Source organism: Eptatretus burgeri, chromosome 15, assembly GCF_056783735.1.
Source record: "Eptatretus burgeri isolate ZD-2024b chromosome 15, Ebu_testis_v1, whole genome shotgun sequence".
Taxonomy (NCBI): Eukaryota; Metazoa; Chordata; class Myxini; order Myxiniformes; family Myxinidae; genus Eptatretus; species Eptatretus burgeri.
This window is the reverse complement of record NC_140975.1, coordinates 32,675,341-32,691,863: the sequence shown is the minus strand read 5'-3', so window position 1 is coordinate 32,691,863 and position 16,523 is coordinate 32,675,341. Positions and strand designations below refer to the sequence as shown.

At 49.5% G+C, this 16,523-nt stretch overlaps 1 protein-coding gene across 1 annotated transcript in view; it reads left to right on the top strand.

Annotated features, from left to right (window-relative positions):
• LOC147011864 (ADP-dependent glucokinase-like) overlaps nucleotides 1-16,523 on the top strand; it is a 59,840-nt gene that overhangs the window by 3,134 nt on the left and 40,183 nt on the right. The gene's annotated exons all lie outside the window — the stretch shown is intronic.

Below are 16,523 nucleotides of genomic sequence, written 5' to 3'. Positions count from 1 at the left end.
CTGACAGTTCTGGTACTGATTGGTCACAAGCCAGGAATGCTGCAAGCTGTCAAACTTGATGTCTGGAACCGAATCTCAAGGTCCACCAACCAGATGTGGTTATCCTGCCGACGTGACGTCACATGTGGTCACTCAGAAGGTGGACGATCACTGATGCTGCCAGTTTGTTGATAACCTCCCCAGAGTGACCTTGTGGTGTTCCGATGAACACCAAAACGCCTCGCCACAATGTTTTGTGGCATTTCTGTCTTCAAGCATGCCAATAGCACATCGACATTCATTTTCGGAAGTGTGTGGCATCACGTTTATGATGTTTAGACGTCAATAAAAATGTTTTTCACAACTAGGATGACTCACCGAATCATGCCGAGTTACAAATTGCTCAGTACCATGTGTAGCGCTGTCACATAACTCAGCACACGTGCATGACAATTTGTGCGTGCAGTGTACAGTATGCACGTGCAAATTCTGGATATTCACTGGTAAGCTGGGAAACATGGCAAGGCACGTGGTGGTTGACCATTATATTGCTCGGGGACATCTCAGTACCATTTTGTGTAATTTTTTTTTATGGTGCACAGGAACTTTATTCCATTGGTATATTCATATATATATATATATATATACATTCAGTTCTAGCAACCCTTCCCTCCTCCCACCCTTTTCCCTTCCCTCCTCCCATGCCATCCCCTGCCTACCCCTCCTACCCCATCCCCTGGACTTCCACCCCACATCTCTCCTCCTCCCACGTCTTCCCACCTCACCCGCTCCCTCTGGACTCCCACCCTACCACTTCCTCTCCCTCCAGACTCCCAGCCCCTCCCCTCCCACAAATTAATTTTTTGCAGGGTGTATAATTGGAGAAGTTAGTTAAGGTGGTAACCCTTTTTTCTACAAATTTTCTTTCACCCTTGAGAGTTATGTCATTATATGAACAGTGGAATTACCTTCAACTTGATGGATAGGCTGTGTTTGTACTATTTTCGGTTTTTGAATAATTAGCGATGAGCACATTTGAGAGGTCACATGACTTTCTTCGCAAAGCTTTCCGATCATGGTAAGGTCTTGATTAACAGTTATTTTTCACATTTCATACCGTTTGACAATCGGAGTTCACCACCTCACCAAATAAATTGGTTTTATGAAGTTTTCTGGTTGAAATGTGAAGAAAATTGGGCTTTGTATGAAGGATCAACAAAAATTGATTTTTTTTCGCACTAGCCCCATGTAGGAATTTATTCCTGTTTATTAAATTCCTATATGAGGTTTATCTACAACACACACACACACACACACACACACACACACACACACACACACACACACACACACACACACACACACACACACACACACACACACACACACACACACACACACACACACACACACACACACACGATCTTCCAAGCAGGCACGTAAGACCGCCCATTATAAAGCTTGCAGTGTTAATGTGAGAAAGTTCTGAGGATATCTGAAGACGCAATAGCTCGGTGAACTGTCACTGTGTAAGTGATGAGGTCCTTGGGTTTGAGTCCTGGGTTGAGTCAGAATTTTTTCATACAAGCCCCATGTAGGAATTTATTCCTGTTATTTAAAAAAAAAAGAAATTATATATATATATATATATATATATATATATATATATATATATATATATATATGAGCCTGGTGTTGGGGTGCAGTGGTTAGGGCAGCGGCTTGGGATCCAAAAGGTCCTGAGTTCAAACCCCGTTGGGCCACTGAATTAATACACCAGGGGGTTGACTCAGCCTGTCATCCTTCCGAGGTTGGCGAAATGAGTACCAGTATACTGGTCCGGTGTATTCCCCGGTTAAAATAGGTGTACCATATCCCTGTGTTGTAAGAGGCGACCAGGGTTGCGTCAGGAAGGGCATCCGGCATAAAATATGTGCCAAATCACTATGCGCATCATACAGATGATCCGCTGTGGCGACCCTGAACGGGAGCAGCCAAAAGAAGACTAAGAAGAAGATACATATATATATATATATATATATATATATATATATATATATATATACATACTGTAATGGAAAAAAAATTCCTGTGCACCATAAAAATTACACAAAATGGTACTGAGATGTACCCTCGCAATATAATGGTAAACCAACTTGTGCCTTACCATGTTTCCCAGCTTACCCGTGAATATCCGGAATTTGTACGTGTATATATTGCGCACTGCACGCACAAATTGTCATGCACATGCACTGAGTTATGTGATGGTGCTGCACATGGTACTGAGCAAATTGCAACTCATATCAGCATGATTCGGTGAACCATCCTAGTTGTGAAAAATGTTTTTATTGACGTCTAAGTGTCGTAAACGTGATGCCACGCCTTTCCAAAAATAAAGGCCGATGTGCTATTGGCATGCTCGAGACAGAAATGTCACAAAACGTTGTGGCTCAGCGTTTTGGTGTTCATCGAAACACCATAAGGTCACTGGAGAGGTTATCAACAAACTGGCAACATCAGACTACCATCCACATTCTGAGCGACTGCTTGTGACGTCACTTCAGCAGGATAACCATATCCGGTTGGTGCACCTTGGGAATCGGTTCCATACAGCAAGCTTCACAGCTTGCAGCATCCCTGGCTTGTGACCAATCAGTGCCAGAACTGTCAGGAATCGGTTACGCGAGCATAACATTCGACCACGACCACGACCACGAGCAGTATGTCCGATTCTGTTGCCACGTCATCGACATGTGTGCCTGACTTGATGTATACAACATCTGAGATCCAGAAGACAAGATTTGGCCGCTATCCTCTTTACAGATGAGTCGAGGTGCCATCTTGACAGTGGTGATGACTTCTCACATTTATCAACGTGAAGATGAAAAATGCGATCTCGTGTAAAACCAAAGATCAGGCATTCGATGATATGAGTGTGGAAGGTGAAAAAAGAAATTGAGAACTTTATCTTACATAAACCATTGTTGCCTCTTCCAAGGCAAGGAGTTTTTAAGGAGGCCAAAACAAAATGGTGGCTTAAGACCTCTGAGAGGTGAAAGTGTGCTGACCAAGATAGCATGCTGGGATCTTGGAAAGGCTTTTTCTTGTTTTTTTTTTCATGAGCACCCCATTAACTATCTTCTAAAGGAGGTTTTAAATTTACTCAAATACTCACTTGGAGTTCTCTTAAAATGCATACAAAGTTTCGGGCCACGAGGTTTCATGGTTTTGGAGTCATGGAGGAGACACACACATACACACACTTATTATATATTGTTGCGGGCCAGAGGTCCGGTGGCGAGAACGACCACTATGTGGGGAAAGTTATGTCGTCTCCCACCAGAGTCCTGGAATTGTAGGCCGTCGCTCACGGATAATTCCGTGAGGCGGCGGGTCGCTTAACCGACCGTGGACGCGAATACCTCCACCGCGTAGCGTAGGGTCTTTTTGTCTAGAACCAATTTACCGAATTAACCACACGGTGTCGTCTACCGGGGAACCACGCCCTCGGTACGTCTTGCCCGAACAGGATCACTCTACCAACTACCAACCACCAACTACCTTTCCGGTTTGGATGCAGCCAAGCGGACCCATCAAGAACGTACCGGCTTGGATGAACAGATAATCGGGTATAAAAACCCGGATAAACTCAGATCCGAACCATGCTGGACCAATGAAGGAAAAGACAAAAACGAACTGGGAACATTTCTAATAATGGTTTATTTACAATAAACTTACAAAAGGACTCAGAGCAGACTTATCGCGATATATACAGGCAAGATTTACAATGATCAAACACTTGAACAGTTCTACTTAAAGACGGCGCCACACACTCAGACGCTCACTCAAACGAAAATAAACCCAGGTGTATTGCAAAGGACCCCTGCAGCCAGAGAGGGAGGTGAGTTGAGGTCGCAGTTCTTTTGGGGTACCTGCATGTTGGAGGGAAGGGATGCTCCGTGGTGCGGCACCTGTCAGTGGTCGTGCAGCTCGGCCCACAGCCACACGCGTGGGAGACCCTGTCTGCGAAGGAGCCCGTGTGAAGCAGAGCGGAGTCTGAGATGGGGATCAGGGCCGCCGACAGGACCCACGAGAGACCCGGTCAAGATCGGGTGCCCTTGAACCAGCACAACAGACGGGCCGCCGAGGCGAGACGCGGGCAGACCCTCCACGTCACGACCCTTCTTCTTTCTTTGGCAACTCGCGACTCCAACCGTCTCACTCCAACCACTGTCTCGCTCCAACGCTGTTTCTCTCCAACCTCAGACTCCAGCGAACATAGCCGTCCCACACAAAATTCTCTCTCTACCCTCTCAGGATGATGCCGTAATTTATCTCCTAGTCAAGGACTCTACGCTGAGGATCGATTCGTAATTTATTGATCTCTCTCAGCGGGGAGGGGCCTTCATGAAGCGCCACTGTCCGCCCTGATTGGATAGGGTCTCCATGGGTCCGCCCTTTCTGGGCGGGTTTCGGCCATGCGGGAAAAACCCGCCCCCCCCCCTCCACGCATGTCTGGACTCATTAAGAAGAAGCCACAACACAAAGATTTTGTTCCGGCCAACGGGCCTTCGGATACAGCAGGTGGACAGTGGATCGTGATGGGGGATGGGATATAAAGATTTATTACCCTAACTTACATCGCAACTCACCCCTTCGATTTCCCACTAAACACTAGGAGGGAATCTGTCGACACCTATACTTAACGGCATAACTAACTTTGGGTCAGCTGTATGTTTGAATGCATACGGTTCCAAGAACCGTAACAATATATACGAGCAAATACCACCCGTCGCTTGGCTGATGGGAATACTAAGGGGGGGGGCAGAAAAAGAGAGGGGAGAGAAAGAAAGGGGTGGGGAAGAGAGAGAGAAGGGGGGGGGGAAAGTGAGGAGGTGGAAGAGGAAAGAGAGAGGAGAGAGGAGGGAGGGGAGAGAGGAGGGAGGGGAGCGAGGAGGGAGGGGAGCGAGGAAGGAGAGAGTGAGGAGGGGTGGGTGGAGCGAGGAGGGAGGGAGAGTGAGGAGGTGTAGGGGAAGGGAAGGCAGCGAGAGGTGAGATGAAGGGAAGGCAGACATGCAGTGGGGCTTTAATTACGATTCGTAATATTCCATCAAAATTAGTTTGCATAGAATAACAGTGAAGATGGAAGCAAAATAATGCATGAAATCCATTTTCTACCGGTCGTATTATAAAAACCGCCGAGAGACAAACACCGCCTGGACACGTCCGGAGATGAACACCGCCTGGAGACGAACACCACGCAGAGATGAATACCGCCCGGAGACGTCTGGAGGAAAACACTACTCGGACATGTCTGGAGACAAACTCCCGCCAGGACACGTCCAGAGATGTCTGGAGACAAACACCGCCCACAGAGGTCAGGAGACAAACAAACACTGTCTAGAGATAAACAACAAACAATGCCCGGACACGTCCAGAGACAACCTCCCGTCCGGACACGTCCAGAGATAAACTCCTGTCCAGACACAAACACCACCTGGACGCATCCGGAGACAAACACCACCCAGACGCGTCCGGAGACAATCTCCCATCCAGACATGTCAGAAGACAATTTCCCATCTGGACACGTCTGGAGAAAAATACCATCCGAACACATCTGGAGACAAACCCCACCAAGACATCACCACCATCCGGATATGTGCCGAGAGAGGGAGAGAGTGAGAGTGGTGTTAGAGGAGGATACTGCACTGTATTGGGAGGGGGTAGAGCAAGGATGAGACAAAGAGAGAGAGAGAAGGGTTGAGGAGTTAGCAGATAGAATATGTTATGCTTTATGAACAACACACACACACACACACACACACACACACACACACACACACACACACACACACACACACACACACACACACACACACACACACACACACACACACACACACACACACACACACACACACGCTTGGCCAATATCTGAAATTTTTTGGGAGTCGGCAGGTTGGAGTGAGTGTGATTACCGACTACAGTACATACTGTATACAACCCAAAAACCTTGAGTAGCTTTCACCGAAAAATAGCGTTGCATTTATATAGACGTTTCAGGGATATGTTCACAAACATTAATCTTTATAAACAGCTGTTTGTGATGGATGGAAAAAAAATTTGATCGGTTATTGAGAAAACACGTCAATACAGCAAACGGCTTGGAAATCGGGTGTTATTTCACAACCACTCGCTCAGGATGACTGAGCACGAACCACTCGCTCAGGATGACAGAGCACGAACCACTCACTGAGGATGATAGAGCACGAACCACCCGCTCTGAATTATGTGGTGCAGCAAAGACGTCTGTCGTGAGTGAACAATTTGCTCAGAATGACGTAATGCGGCACTGCTATCAAGTGGCTTGGCAAGTGGCTTAAGCACTCAAGCAAGCACTCCAATTAAATGGTCGTTAAGGAATGGCTGGCCAGGATGTGGGTGCATCCCATATAGGATCCCTTTAACTTTAAAGTCGGTATTCACCACGTCCGCAGCAGTGAAAGAAATAAAATGAATTCGTTCAAATAATGACTTTATCCACAAAAGAGTTGCTGTTTAACATAGAACAACCCTGGAGACGGCAAAGTTTAATCGCCCATGAAATAAACATTGCAGATAATCCACACGCTGCCTGCTCGTCTGTGCTCGTGTCACGTGATACATCGTTCACGGTGCGAGCAAACGTTATAACTTTCTTTTAAAACGTCCGTTTTTCACCAGATTTGCTTCGATTCCATGTGGAGCACCTCACAAAACCTCCAAAAATATGGACACAGATCTGGCAGACGCTATGGATAAGCAGTTCCTCTGGGGGACAGGGCACAAGGTCTAGCAGTGAATGCATTAAATCATTTAGCTAAAGGAAGGTGGTTAATTTTGGCACATTCTAAAATCATTTGTGCACTCAAAATAATTTTCCAAATAGTAGTAAAAGATAAGTTTAATGTTTTGGAAATTTAACATTTTCTTTTGTATATATGGAGAAGGAGGGACGATAGACTCGCTTGCTTAATGTAAATGGTCTAGCGGCTTAGCTATAAGACTCATTATTTCTTTCAATTATCAGATTTCACTCCAGATTTCAACACTTATTTAGTTCGGACGATGTCCGATCCTAAAAACCAAAATAATATTTCGATGATATATTTTAATTAGTACGTGAGAGTACATCATGGAAAATTGCATCGTATAATGGATGAAATTGCCTCGAGCTCCTAATTTGAAAACTATAACACTTACAAAAGTGAGGACAGCATACCAATAAATACCTAACCAATGATGACCACATTTGTCATTTAAAGTGGAGGACTGTGTCCATTGGAGATCGGGGGGGGGGTGCTCGTCACACTCTACATGTTTCAATTTACCTTCCGATCGCATTACGTACCTTCTAGTTGATGGTTTGCATAAGCGGGAACAAATGTCTGGGTGGCAGATGGACATTGTTCTTTGTGGATTATTCGGTTTTACCGTGTGAGACATAATCTGCAGCGATGCTCATCATAACAGTCAGGAGGTGCGTCTGATGTTTCAACGACGAATGTGGTCATCCTTGGTTAGATATTTATTGCTTTGCCATCCTGATGAGGGCCAACAAGCCCAAAATCTGGATAGGTGGCTCCGTTTGATGTTTAACTGATGTTGACCATGTAATCTTTGTTTGACAGTCGCCGGGCCAGGCCTCCGGATTGGAGGTGATGCTTTGGTGTAGGACTATGTCCATTGGAGATCGGGGGAGTGCTCGTCACATTCCACATGTTTGGATATATATTCATATCTACATATACAGTATATTGTTGTGGGCCGGGGGTCGGTGGCGAGAATGACCACTAGGTGGGGAAAGCTTACGTCATCTCCCACCAAACTTCCCGGAATTGTAGGCCGTCGCTCGGATAACTCCGCGAGCCGGCGGGTCGTTTAACTGACCGTGGGCGCCAATATCTCAACTGCGGTAGAGTTTCAACTACCGACTACCAACTCCAGTTCGGGTGCAGCCGAGCGGAAACTGCCAAAGCTGTGCCGGCTGGAATGAACGGAGTATCGGGGATAAAACCCCGCCGAAACTCAGATCCGAACCATGCTGGACCAATTCAAGAAGGGACAGAAACGGACTGGGAATATTTGTACAAATGTTTATTTACAATAAAAAGACAAAGGCAACACTTAACGCGAATATGCAAGAAGTAATATTTACAATGAGCCAAAACACTTATTCAGATCTACTTACAAGACGGGCCCACACGCAGACACACACACAAAATGAAAAGAAACCCAGAGTCTTTATTGGACCCCCACAGCCGTGGAGAGAGACAAGCTGGGGATCAGAGTTCGGTGGTGTACCTGACCGTCGGAGGAAGGGCGTGCTCCACGATGCGGCACCTGACAAAGGTCGTTGGTCCGGTCCCCAGTCGTACGTAGGGACTCGTGGTTCGTGGCGGAGCTTGGGTGGTGAACAATCGGGGTCCACAGAGGCAGGTCAGGGTCTCTCTGTCCTTCCTTAAAACTCCTCGTAGCAGCCACCGTGAAACTCCAGAACCCCGTACAGCAACCGTGAAACAAATCTGACTGCTTACAGCTACCGTGAAAGCAAACTAGACCCGTCACAACCACTGTGAAAGCAAACTCGACCGGACCCGATACAGCCACAGTGAAAGCAAACTCGACCCGTTACAGCCACCATGAAAGCCGGCTGCCCAATGTAGTCCCAGGCTTCCCCCTTGAAATGGACACAAGCAAACACAAAACGGTGCATGGGCTGCATCAATGCAGTCCCCGTGTGCGGCTGCCTGCAGGGCAGTCTCCGCAACCTGCGCGATGATCCTGGTGCACATGGTAATGGATGGATACTGGGGCAAATGCAAGACACAAGGGTAGCAGGCATGGGGTCAAGGCAGAGGCAGGCAGACAAGGCATGGCGAGGCAAGGCCGTTGTAGCACAACAGGCCGGCATATGAAGCTGGCCAGCCTCTTGTCTTGTTGTGGAGGTTTGTGGAGGGAGTGCGGTGGTGCCGGCCAGTCTGAAGGCGGGCTCGGATCTACCCTACTCTCTCCCTCCAAACCTATCGCCTTTGCCTGTCTCTGTCCATACCCACTCCCTTAGTTTGCAAAAATCCAAATTTAGCCCCATCTTATTTTTTTACTCCCTAACCCCATTTATCGTCTCTGTCTGGCTAACCTACCATGTCACCTAGCCTACTCCCAACCCCTACGTTCCCTTCCTGGAGGGGAATAACGGAGAGCTGGTGTCCTGCCTTGAGGCCCAATCAAGCCTCAGAATGGCCTCCTCAGATTTCAGCGATCTACCACGGTGAGTCCAGTGGCCTACCAAGAGCGAAGGGATGGATGGTGTGGAGGGGTACATTTTCCTATCTACCCTATTTATTACACTTTAAACTGCCCCGGGGCTTCCCAATAGCGCCTATCGCTTAAACTATTGGTTCTACCAACCAAGATTCCCGTCGCCTGTGTTGGTGTCCTCACGTATTTCCTTCGTGCCCTTGCACCGTTTCGTGGCTGGGCAGCATGGCTCACTTGGCAGGAACTACCCTCTGCCGAATCTCCAACTATGGCACCTCCGGGCCTTCAGACTGTCTCCGAGCTTACCTGCTCCCTAAAAGCTGGGGAGTGCCCTCCGTGGCTACTCCCCCTTGATGCTCACATGGCAGGCTGGCGCCAAGGGCCCTTTTCCCCGGGTGCCCGTGCCTACGACACTGCCCACGCGGCCCTTGGTGCTCCGGGTCCCGCCTCATGCGGGCCCACCCGTGCCCACTACGCTATCTCGGCCCCTCTTTGGCCCTTGGCCTACCGCGCCTGACTAATCCGGTGCCCGGGGTGCCCACTAAGCGATACTCACCATTCGCAGCCACGCTCCCAGCTCGTCATCAGGACTCCTGCATCCCTCCAAATGGGTTTCGGGCCTACACTAGCACCAACAGCAAAACGACTTCCATTTTGTCAATTTGGCTAACCCACTAACTAACATTACTCTGAGCCCGGGGTCCCTTGGATAGGAATCACTCCTCCCCCCAATCACTCATCGCACCATGCATACCACATTCACTCCATACACATTCAGGCCTGCTGGCTCTCACTCATTCAACATGTTTCCTTTCACAACTCATTTAATCTCATCACTGAACACTGCCATTCCTCGAGCTAAATTCCATATCTATCTCGTGCTCCCTAGTCATCCCTTAAACTAGCATATCCTTTCAATCGACGTTGCTAAGCTACGTCCCCACCACACATTCCATGTCTGTCCTTGTCTCCAAAATATCCATTTTCTAATACTATCCTAAAATTCCCACGAACTAACCATTCCACGGGCTCCATGAGGAACAACCCATGTTCCCATGAAGCCGGTGTAACTAACTCTAACCCATCCCGCTAGCTCGTGCTTCCTTTGCCCTAAGCAAGGGGGTTTCCGACCCCCTGCCTGGGCTCGTGTACTGGAAGCAAGGCTTTTCCCTCTAATCTGCACCTCCATGGTGGTGGTTTACGGCATGCCCGTTCGTCCTTACGGGCGATACCGACGTCCCCTTCAAAGGCCGATTCGTGCGGCAATGACGTTACTGAAATGAGAGCGAGAGATGAACCTTCAGAGTTTAGGCTTTATTCCATTTGATTGGAGCCGCTTCTGTCAATGAGCACCTTCAGTTAACGAGCATCAAGTGGACAGCCGATGTCAATAGCAATGCCCCGGGGACAATCAATCGTGCCGCAGAGAGACCTCCCCTTATACGCGAGACGCACAACATGTGATCCCGCGTCATGTCCCTCGATTCACGTTAATTCACCACATTCTCCCCACCTTTAAAATGTAACTAGGGGCCCATCTTACACACCATGATTGCTTTAGCACTATAGGAGTATACATTTCAAGCAACGCGGACTAATTGATCTACAGAAGCATACATGCCAAGCAGTGATTATTTTGAGTTGTCGGAGCATGGAAATGAGCATCGATATATGATATAATGGGCATATAGGAGCATGAGCAGCGAGAATGCCGATAATCCCCTTTACAGATTGAGTCGTCGAGGGGGCCTTATTCGTCGACCTCTCCGGGAGTAAACGGCAGTTTCACTTGAGGGAGACTCCCGATCCTCTTGGTGAGCCTCGACTTGTGCCGGGGATGACTCCTCGATCGCTCTCGGGTGGAACGCGGCAGCCCCGTCGCCTGGCGGAGTTCCTGGGGGGGAAATGTCAGAAGGAGGAGTGCCAGGAGGTGGTGTACCGGCGGGAGGAGTACCCGAGGGAGCCAGATGGCGAACCGACACAGTGGTCTCCCTGCCATCCGGGAGCCTGACATGAGCATACTCTGGATTAGTGTCAATGAGTTCGACCCCCTCCACCAGCGGTTCATACTTGCTTTGTCGTACCGGGCGTTTCATGAACACTGTACCGGGGTGGGTCAGCCAGTTGGGCACCGTTTGACCGTCAACATAACGTCGTTGGTGAGTAAACATACGTTCGTGAGGAGTGGCATTTGTGGACGTGCAGAGCAAAGAGCGTATGGAATTCAGAGCGTCAGGAAGAGTAACCTCCCATCGCTCGGGGCCCAGTCCTCTCGATTTCAGCGCCAGAGTTACGGCTTTCCAAATTACTCCATTATACCGTTCCACCTGCCCGTTTCCCTGTGGGTTGTAACCCGTCGTTCGACTAGTTGCTATGCCGTGCTCTAATAGGAATTGTTTTAGCCCGGCCGACATGAAACACGGCCCTCTGTCTGAATGTATGTACGAAGGTCTCCCAAACATAGCGAAGAGGTCAGAGAGACATTTTACGACAGTGCCCGAGGTCATATCCGAGCACGGAAACGCGAAAGGGAACCTTGAATATTCATCAACAACGGTGAATATGTATCTGTTGTCTGTTTCGGTCGGTAGGGGCCCTTTGAAGTCGATGTTTAGTCTCTCGAAGGGGGAAGTAGCCTTGATCAGTCTGCCAGAAGCCGCGCCATAGAATCTGGGTTTTAGTTCAGCACAAACAGGGCATGAAGCATTCATTTGTTTAATATCTTCAACAGAATAGGGAAGATTTTGTCTGCAGATTTAAATGTGCCATCCTGGTTACCCCTGGGTGGCACAGAGACACATGGAGGTCTTGCAAAGCTTGACTGATTGTTGCCGAACTGTAGACCCGGGAGAAGGTATCTGCAGCAGGGTTTTCCTTCCCGGGCCGGTAAACAATGTCGTACCTGTAGCAGGCTAGGTCTATCCGCCATCTCATAATTTTTTCATTCTTAATTTTCCCGTTATTTTTCCCATCAAACATGAAAGCCACGGATCGTTGGTCCGTAACGAGCGTGAAGTGGTTTCCCAGTAAATAATGTCTCCATTTACGCAGCGCTTCGACGATGGCGTACGCCTCCTTCTCTATTGCCGAGTGTCTCTGCTCGCTTCTAGAGAGAGTTCTCGAGAAGAAAGCGACCGGCCGCCCAGACTGATTAAGTGTTGCAGCTATGGCGTGATTTGAAGCGTCGGTCTCCACCACGAAGGGCACCGAGCTGTCGATCGATAAAACCACGGACTTACTGATATCATCCTTGAGATCGTGGAAAGCTTTTACGACAGCGACATCTGGTGGAAAGTTTTTGCAATGCACTAGGGGATGTATTTTCTCGGAGTATTGCGAAATCCATCTTGCATAGTAAGCGAACATCCCGATCACCCGGCGCATTGTTTGCAAGTCCTGAGGTGGTGGAAGCTCACGGAGCGGGCGCAATCGCTCAGGATCAGGCTTAATTGTGCCGTCGGCTATTGTGTAGCCGAGAAGGTCAATTGACCTTGCCGAGAATACGCATTTCTCGTAGTTGAGAGTCAGATTATATTTTCCAGCAATGCTCAAGAATCTGTCCAGATTCCTATCATGTTCCCTCTGATCCCTACCGCACACTGTGACATTATCCACGTAAACAAAAGTGTCTTCGAGGTTTTCATCTGAGATGATGTCGTCCATAACCCGTTGGAAGCAAGCTACTCCATTCGTGACACCGAATGGTATCCTTCTGAACTGGTAGAGGCGCCGCCCTGCCTGGAATGCAGTGTACGGTTTGTCTTCCTCTCGGATGGGAATTTGATGATAGGCGCTTCGCAAGTCGATGGTACTGAATACCTTATAATTGGCCACGCGTTCGACCATCTCATCTATGCGCGGCAGGGGGTAGGCGTCAAGTTGGGTGAAGCGATTGACCGTTTGGGAATAATCGACAACCATCCGTTTCTTATGGTTCTGACTGCTGGTTACTAACACCTGTGCGCGCCATGGCGAATCGCTCGGTTCTATAATTCCCTCCTCCAGTAATCGCTTGGTTTCCGAAGTGATGAAATTCATGTCAGCAGTGGTATATCGCCGCGATTTGATCGCTATCGGTTTGCAGACCGGCGACAAGTTAGCGAACAGCTGGTGGGACGTCACCTCCGCGGTGGTCAGCGCATTTAAAATTAGACGAGGCTTGCTTCCTCCAAAGGGTATTTCGACGCTCGTGTGCTGCTTGAGGACATTATGACCCAGAATTACGTCTGCGCACAAATCACGAAGCACCAGCACCTTTACATCCCGATGCGTGTACCCTTTTACGTCCAATTCAACATTGCAGTACCCTCGTACGCGGGATTGTAGTGAGGTGGCGGCCATGCATACCGTATTGTCAGTCGGGTGGATTACCCATTTCCTGCCCTTCACTAGCGAGCTGTTGACGAAACTTTCAGAGCTACCGGTATCAATCAGTGCCTCAGCCATATGCCCGTTAATTCGCACGTTGATGATAGCCTTGGATAGATTCCCCGGGAGGCTGCAGTCAATTTATTTTGCGAGTAGAGAGCCGCAGAAGTGGGTTTATTCCTCCTTAGAGTAGATTTACATACCCTGGCATAATGCCCTTTCTTGTCGCAATTCATGCATGTGGCATCTCTGGCGGGACATTTTTGACGAGGATGCCTTTTGTACCCACAAAAGAAGCATTTACCGACCGGAGCAGTTGCTGAGGAGTTTGACGAGGTCTGGGTATCCGGCTCCTCGGGTGTTTCTCCATCCCTCATGTCTGGCTGTGTCTGTGCCAGTGGGGTTCCTTGGGTTCCCATCGTAGCAGCGTTCATGAGCAGCATCGGTGTCCCAAATGACTCAGATTGCTGCTGAGCCGTATCCATCGCTCGAGCCTGATCGACTACCTTGTCAAGAGTGGGTTGCGCTTTCTCTAGTAAGCGTTGCCGTATGTGGGCTGATCTGAGTCCTTGGATGAATGCCTCCCGGGTCGCTTCCTTTCGGTGTTCCTCGGCGCTTACCGCCCGGAAGCTGCAGTCTTTTCCCAGCTGATTCAGAGCTTGCAGGAACTGATCGATTGTCTCCCCGGCTGCTTGCTTGCGTGTGTTGAGAAGATGTCGTATGTATACCTCGTTCTTGGGCTTCACGTAGAGCGCCTGCAGCACGTCGATCGCTGCTTCGTAAGTGTCGCACCCCGAGAAGAGCCTGTACACGCCGGGCGAGACATGATTCACGAGAGCGGCAAATTTGTCAGCTCCCTCCGCGATGATGGTCAGATAGTGTGAGAAGGAGCAGAACCAATGTGACCATTTCATTTCTGCGTCAGTCGCGTTCGGGTCTGCGTCGAACCTCTCTGGTTTGTAGATCTTGTCCATCTTTGGTTGAGAGAGCCGAGAAAATCAAATGGAATAAATTGAAATGAGAGCGAGAGATGAACCTTCAGAGTTTAGGCTTTATTCCATTTGATTGGAGCCGCTTCTGTCAATGAGCACCTTCAGTTAACGAGCATCAAGTGGACAGCCGATGTCAATAGCAATGCCCCGGGGACAATCAATCGTGCCGCAGAGAGACCTCCCCTTATACGCGAGACGCACAACATGTGATCCCGCGTCATGTCCCTCGATTCACGTTAATTCACCACAGTTACTCCGTCAATTCCGATCAGCGCTCGCTCTCAGGGAATTCCCCACGCGGAACATGCGCTGTTTGCCCGGCATTCGTGCCGCGAGATTCCCGCCGATGACGTCACACGCACACCGAGCCTACAGCTGGTGCTCGCGTAACGTCCCGGAAACCCGCTCCACGTGCTCCGCGAACAGAACACGCGGTATGCAGCACGAAATGCCCCGAGCACGCGCCCACGCGGGGACCCGCGTGTTCCAAATCCACCTAACACTCGTCACCATCTTAACCGTCCTCGCGACGGCCTTTTTCGATACGGGGGACGTTCCCGCGCCGGCTTCCCTGTATGAAAACGCGAGCGCGAGGGCCGTTCGCTATCTGCCGAAAGGGCCCCGCACACGACATCCCGTGAAACCGGCGTGGTTCTCGAAACAGCTGCAAGTGGCCCTTTCGGCTCTCTGTTCCCGTCCCTTGTCTGGACCCATCTGTCCATTTCCACGCATGCCATCTTACTCACTCACGCTATGCACGCATTTCAACACGCATTTCACCACACTCGTAAACACACACACCGGGACAATCGTGTTGGGGTTTCGCGCCACCACAAGCGCTCCCAGGGTCTCCATACCCCCCCCCCCCCAAGCTCCATGTGTACCCGTTCACAGCACTCGCCCCCCCTCCCCCACCTAACTCGCACGGCGCGACCGAACCCACCTGGTCGCGATCCGCTTCAAGGGGGCATATTCCCTCCCCTCGTTCCATAAGGAGGCTATCCTGCTGCTTGCACCGGGTCACGACACATTCCCCAAGCTCTCCCTCATTTTCCCTCGCTAACTGCATGTGTGTGTGTTCGTCTTTAGTTTCATTTATTTCACCCTCTATCTCCCGTGTCTGTTTTTATTTCCGTTGTCTCCTTTATTATCTCCCTCGTCTCCACGAGTCTCGCCCAACACGTCTCCCTTATTATCGTGATGTCGTTCCTCGTCGTGACCTCACCCGTCTCTATTGCGGGACCAACACCATCCACAATCCCCCTCGTTGGTTTGGTGTCTCCGCCACGTGGCGCCGCCATTTTGTGCTCCACTGTCCATGTTTCGTCGTGCGCAATCGCCATTATGCCGTCCATGCCCGCCTGGAGGCTTCGCCCATGCACTGCATCTCACCCCGCAGCATATCCACATTGTTTTCCATTTATTTTGCGTTTTCTTTCATTTTGCTTTGCTTGCCATCCATTTTGCTTCCTATCGCTTGTATATTCACATTCATTTCTTGCGCATTTGTATTTATTTCGTTATTCATGCCATCCATTTTGCTTTGCATTTGTTGCGCATTCTCTTTCATTTAGTTTCTCATCGCTTGTGTGTTTGCTTTCATTTCATTCCCCATTGCTTGCATCATCCGCATCAACATTTCCCCCAACCGGTTAATTTCAGCCGACCCCGATGAAGCCGAATCGCCTCGGTCGGTCCCGGTTTCGCTGGGGACCGGGGAGGGAATTTGACGGGGGGGGGGTGCCAAAAGCCGCCGCCCCCGCGCCCATCTCGAGCTCTGCGTTTGGTTGTGGGGGGTGTTCAACCTGCATAATGGTTCTGTCCTGGACCTCTGGTTCTATTCACACGATATCTAAACCACCCTGCCCCTGCTCGCCTTGAGCT